General features: G+C 39.7%; 1 protein-coding gene across 14 annotated transcripts in view; it reads right to left on the bottom strand.

Annotated features, from left to right (window-relative positions):
• Window positions 1-1,136: 1,136 nt before the first annotated feature.
• LOC122533834 (CUGBP Elav-like family member 2) overlaps window positions 1,137-5,884 on the bottom strand; it is a 56,593-nt gene continuing 51,845 nt past the window's right edge. For 13 of the 14 annotated variants that reach the window (XM_043663919.1, XM_043663920.1, XM_043663917.1 and 10 more), the window contains one exon: window positions 1,137-4,319. The gene's annotated coding sequence lies outside the window, so the exon portion shown is untranslated. The remainder of the gene's footprint in view (window positions 4,320-5,884) is intronic. The other variant, XM_043663918.1, reaches the window with a different exon arrangement.

A 5,884-nucleotide genomic window follows, 5' to 3' on the forward strand; every position in this document is an offset into this window, starting at 1 on the left:
AAAAAAAAAATTTTTTAAAAAAATTAATTTTTTTTTTTTGAAAAAAAAAAAAAAAAAAAAAAAAAAAAAAAAAAAAAAAAAAAAAAAAAAGAAGCGAAAATGGAGGAAATGATGGAAAGGCCGATTAGTGGATACGAGTGATAAGAAAATGAGCCAGTCATGATCACCCATCCACCCCTTGATTTTCATTCTTCGATACGTGTAAGGAATGAATTTTTTTTTCTTTTCTTTTTCATACCCACAAGACAAATCCACGCGATTAATTTACGTTATTATTCTAATCTGCGATTCTACGTTGACCACTAACATTTTAGCAGTCATTCCTCCGATTCTAGAAATCGGTCGTTAACGTTTTTCATCATTCGGTCAAGTCGAGTTCGGTAATTCGACATAAAAAAATAGTTTGATCATATCATTGGAATTTTGTCTTGTCGACATGATCTTACGAGGCTACGTAAAATTCATCCAGACCTCGTCTAAAACAAGCAATCGGATTCAATCCAAGTCGAACGATTCGAAACTTAAATATAAACTCGGGATTCGAAGACGAGGTTCTTTTTTGCTGCATCCGTTCTTCTCCTTGTGCTTTTGGATATTTCTTTTCTATTCGTCCAGAAGGAGAGCTTACGATGTTCGATCGATTCATCGTGTCATGACTTTTTCAAATTTCTAAATAACGAACGCGACACCACGGACGTACTGTCGTTGCGTAAAGTCTTTGACGAATCGACGATGACGAAGGATATTGCAGGAACATAGAGGCTGTATTAGCTTCCCTCTGTTAAAATTACCAGCTATCAAAATTCTGGACTCTTCATCCAGTTCATTTCGTTTTCTATTTCTCGTTTCTGCTTTTCTTCAACGCAGAACATCGCATTGCTTCTCGAAGCTAACGATAAAATTAAGTACCTTACAATGACGCCGATGACGAGTTAATCTTGCATCAGTAACGACGTATCTCCGTGTAGAAATTTCTGAACCCTTGAGAATCGTTTAAAACTTACAAATTCTTCGCAGAATACGTATACAAATATGTATCCTAACTCGCTTTCTACGTCGTTTCTAAAAACTTAAACACTACGCAGACAAAAGAACAAAGCTAACAACAGTACATGGTTTCCCTTTCATATTTTCCATCGTAAAATCATTTTACATTTGTCGTTATTCAATGTAACAAAATATGGTTACTGACTCAAGATTAATTCTTCTACAATCACGTGATCTATCCGTCACATGATCGCCACGCCGACGATCGTAAATGATTTTTTTTTTCCTCAGTGTTTTCCAATTTTCTTCTTTCCTCTTCTCATCGTTTAATATATTCACACGTACAATTTGTTTCTCTCTCCTTCTATCTGTTAATACAGGTATCGAACACGGCTGATAGAATCATGGTTAAAAAAATCTGAACTGCAAGTACCTGCTCGGTACAAAGAGGATAGCCGAGAAAGAAAAAAAGAAAAAGAAAATAGGAATGATCGCGTGCACGCTAGTGAAGTGTTTCTCACCTGATGAACAAAATTTCGTTTTGTTTCCCTGCTTACGATCACGATTTTCTTTCACATCGAGAATCCCTCTTCATCGTTAAGCTTTTCTCGTCGTCAACGCTTATCACTATCATCATACACACGTTTAAAAAGCGACTTCTAATCCAATCCTATGTACGATACAACGTTATCACAAAGTCATTAAAAAATGCTACTTATGTATCGTTTTTTTTTTTTTCGTTTTTCTCTAAACTCGTTTTGTCTCCTTTGTTCCAGTTCTGTCTTTTTATTTTTATTTTTTTTTTTGTTTTTTTATGTTTTTTGTTTTTGGTTCCTTTTTTTGGTAATCTTTACACCATTATATTTATCTTTAATTTACAACGGTAAAGCCGGGACCATTCTGACCATTTCGCTCGGTCCGCGTATCCTCTTTTATTTTTTATTTTTATTTTTATTTTTTTTTCGTTCACTCGTTCTAGAACATCTCTCTGGCATTCATCTCGTTCTATTATTCTTCCCCCCCCCCCCCTCAATGGTTTTCCCATTTCCTACACGCAGGTCCCTCTTCCCCCCTCTATTATTTATTCAGTTAGAGCTGGCACTATAGCCACTATAGTGCGCGTTTTTTTTTTTTTCCTTTCTTCTTTTTATCTACATATAAACAGGCGCTTCGCGACGCTGACAGCGATCTCGATAGCGAGCCGATAAAAATCGATTCTCAGTCGATGAATAAAGAAGTCGCTGGGCGCGCTAGTATTATACATACAATAAAGGTACCGCTGATTCTGTCCCGCTGGACGAACACACTTTCGTCCCTTTCACCTTCGTTTCCTTTTCTTTCCCTTCCACTCTTTTAAACGGCTAGTTTAGTGTGATTGTTCGCGAAATATTTCTTACGCTAGAGGTCCACAAAAAAAAAAAAAAAAAAAGAATTCGTTGCGATCTAAAATTGATCCATTTCCTGTTTCTCGTCGTCGTCACTCGTTTATCTTGAATCGCTGGTAAATTGAAAGCGATTGAAAGATCGTGGTAACTACGTTTATACCCCTATGGTTTCTCTTATCAGTTTTAGATCGCACGGCTCGCGTACGCATACTTTTCATGTACATACACATCATGCACAGATATACACACACAGGTATGTTATGTAATATATATATATATACACACATATATATTACACACACATACAGAGAAACAGAGAGATAAGGTGGCTCGTGTGTTACATGTCAGAGTTGCGTTGCCACGTACAATGCCACGGACGATGACACACAGTGTATATCATACAGAATAAAGAGCAGCGAAGCGGCTTTTCCATTGCGGGAACATATTGACAAAAGATACGACCGATTTCTGAAAACGGAATGATCGAAGACGATTCAGGAATAAACAAATCTAACAGATCATAAATTGATCCGATTACGCCGTCAGTTGGTTCACTCGAATTCGGGTTAAGTTTTCCATTGAAATTCAAATCTCTACTTAACTTTGCCGCAAAATTTTGTAAAATGACGTGTGACTGTCGGATTCGATTTCAATCTAACGCGTCTGTTAAATGCTTACGACTTCGGCTCGATAACCCCGTGGTGGAAAGTACACTGGGACGATCTTTGTTCGTTTATAAATCTTCCGGTTTTGCCCGGTGTCCCAATTATTGCAGCAACGGCTCCAAAAGGATCCAAGATACAATTGGAGCCGATCGATACGACATTCACGAGATCCTGCTGACATTTATGACAAATAATTACGAAGTGATATTGTCGTGAGAGAAATCGGATTAAATATATATATATATGTACACACAATACGGAGAAACAAAGAGAGAAGGTAGCGGTGCGTTTTACAGCTCAGTCCAAGGAACACATAGAGACATACACAAAAGTGCTCGATCGGCGATGCTCCGCGTGTTTCCGCTTCGCTACTCTTTACTACATACACGGTGAGTTTCAGTCCAACTCTGAACGATGAGATATACAAACACACACACACACACATATACATATATATATATATAGTCGTTTCCCTAGTCTCTCTATTTCTCTCTCGAATATTTTCGAAACGCGAGATCGAGAGCGTTTTTATCATTCCCACGACGATTCCTCGTTTCCGTTTCCATTGCCGTTCCGGCGATAATTTCTCACCGAGTTGCTCCACAGGAGTTTTTTTTAAAAGGCTGGCCTGGACGATCATCATCAAGGAGACGACGACTCTTCTCATTCTTTCTCTCTCTCTCTCTCTCTCTTTCTCTCTCTTATTAATCGGTTTCACTAACATACGTAATAAGTATATCACGAGCCACAATGTGACGCGCCCACAAATTGACAATCAACGGCGCTTGTTGTCACTTGTATCCCCCTTACGGGTTAAACGTCGTTACGGACCAAGCACGGCGACCCCCGTAGGTGGAAAACGGTGCACGCGCAAAGTGGATGGATTCGTTCGAGGAGGTGTTGCTGTTCTCTGGCTCTTCTCTTCGAGCACGGTCGTGTAAAAGGAGGGGGAGAGAAAAGTAATAGGAAGCATCGTGTGTGTGTGTATGGTAATATACATATGTATGTATAGTGTACGTCGTAGTGTATGTCCGGGGGGGAGCAGATTGGGGAAAGCCGTTTCTTGCGAGAGGAGCAAATGGGTGGTGGGCACAGGTGTGTACAGGTACCGAGACAGACACAGAATGACTGATCAAGAGGCTGACCAAGGAGTCGTGACTGATCGACTGATTGACTAATCGATTGGCCGATCGATCGAACGATTGACCGATTCGACTGACTGAGACTGACATGGCACGGCGACTCCGATCGAGAACACGGTCACAACGTCACAGGCCACCTGCTGGCACACAAACAAACACACGGACAGGTTAGTCACCACCACACACCAGATATGTAGGATATTACCCCGGATAAACGTGCACGGTGACGAACTGACACGACATTTCCATTCCATTCGAACATTTACAATTTCTCTTTAGAATCAGCGAGAAAACTTCCCCTTTGACCACAGTCACCTGACAACAACGTTGCTGAAGAGAGGCATTCAACGTGAAAGTGGATAGATCAGACGTTGGAGTGACGAGCACGGAATTGGCCAAAATTTGTAGAGAACGACGTCACCGTGCAACGTGTACGCAGGTAGTATGTCGGTACACGGTTCCTACACGCAGGAGCGACAAGGATCTTTATTACTTGATTAATTTTAACGTTATATCGTTTAGTCAGTCTTACTAGTCATCTGATTCTTGTTGCTACTTTCGCGCCATGTGGTGGTTCATCTTTGGCGTCTATCGTTCTTCGCGGTGGATGTTGGCGTGTGAAATAAAGTGGACAAAAACACTCGCGGCAACGATTGGAGAAAATCGAGGAACCACCACTGGCAATTAACGGTACCCGATGTCCGACGACATCCCAGAAAAAAAAAAAAAAGAAGAACACACGGCAATGTTAGTACTAACAACTAAAGAAGCGTCATAGCGTAAATTAACCATCAAACTTCGAGATATTATTGTCACGATAGAACGTTCCAAGTTCTGTGTGCCCTGCACAATTTAAAAAAAAGGGGGGAGAAAAAAAAAAGAAGAGAGAAGACAACAACAACGACGAGGGACCGACCATTCGCGATTGCAATTATATTGTAAAATATATAGTGGCGTAATCAGATAATTAAATGAAATTAGTGAGGTAGAGATCGTTGCGGTTGTTTCGTTGGTATCTTGCGTTGCCAAGAATAACGAGCAAATAATTATCGACGAAGTTAACTGAAGAGATATGTTTCTGTGTGCGTCTTGCCGTTGTTTCTCGCGTGTGTAGTACGCGTTAGATGACGAAGTATATAAATATATATAACGTGTAAATATAAAACGATTAAAAAAAGGAACGATAGAAGCAGACCTTTAAAAAAAAAAAAAGAGTAAAACAAACAAGTAAAAAAATAAGACCAACAACAACAACAACAAAAGTAAGTTTAGTTAAACGTACGGAACTTGAACGTTGCGTGAGAGAGAGAAAAAGAAAAAAAAAAAAAAAAGAAAAACTTAAAAAGCGAACTACTTTGTATCTCTCATATCCTGAAGGAGAAGCTACAATGGTGAATTTTGGTTAGTGAAACTTCCACGTTTACGTAATTTCCACTTTGTGCACAAAAGTTAGCACAGAAAAGCTTGATTGGCAGCCGTTTGCAACGAAATGAACTTTTGATTACACCACTGGCGCGAAAAAGAAAAGGAGGCTGGTAGGGCGATAAAGGGCTCGAAGGGCAAGCTTTGCACCTCCGTAGGACGAGCAATGATATATTTAAGTAAGAATATTTAAATCTCGTTTTGATGCGGTGCGTATTCTGACGATATACGTTCTTGAAACAGGAAGAAATACGCGATCTCGAGAAGTCTTATTGATGCAAAA

The sequence above is a fragment of the Frieseomelitta varia genome, unplaced genomic scaffold (genome assembly GCF_011392965.1).
Source record: "Frieseomelitta varia isolate USP_RPSP 00005682 unplaced genomic scaffold, Fvar_1.2 scaffold_556, whole genome shotgun sequence".
Classification (NCBI taxonomy): Eukaryota; Metazoa; Arthropoda; class Insecta; order Hymenoptera; family Apidae; genus Frieseomelitta; species Frieseomelitta varia.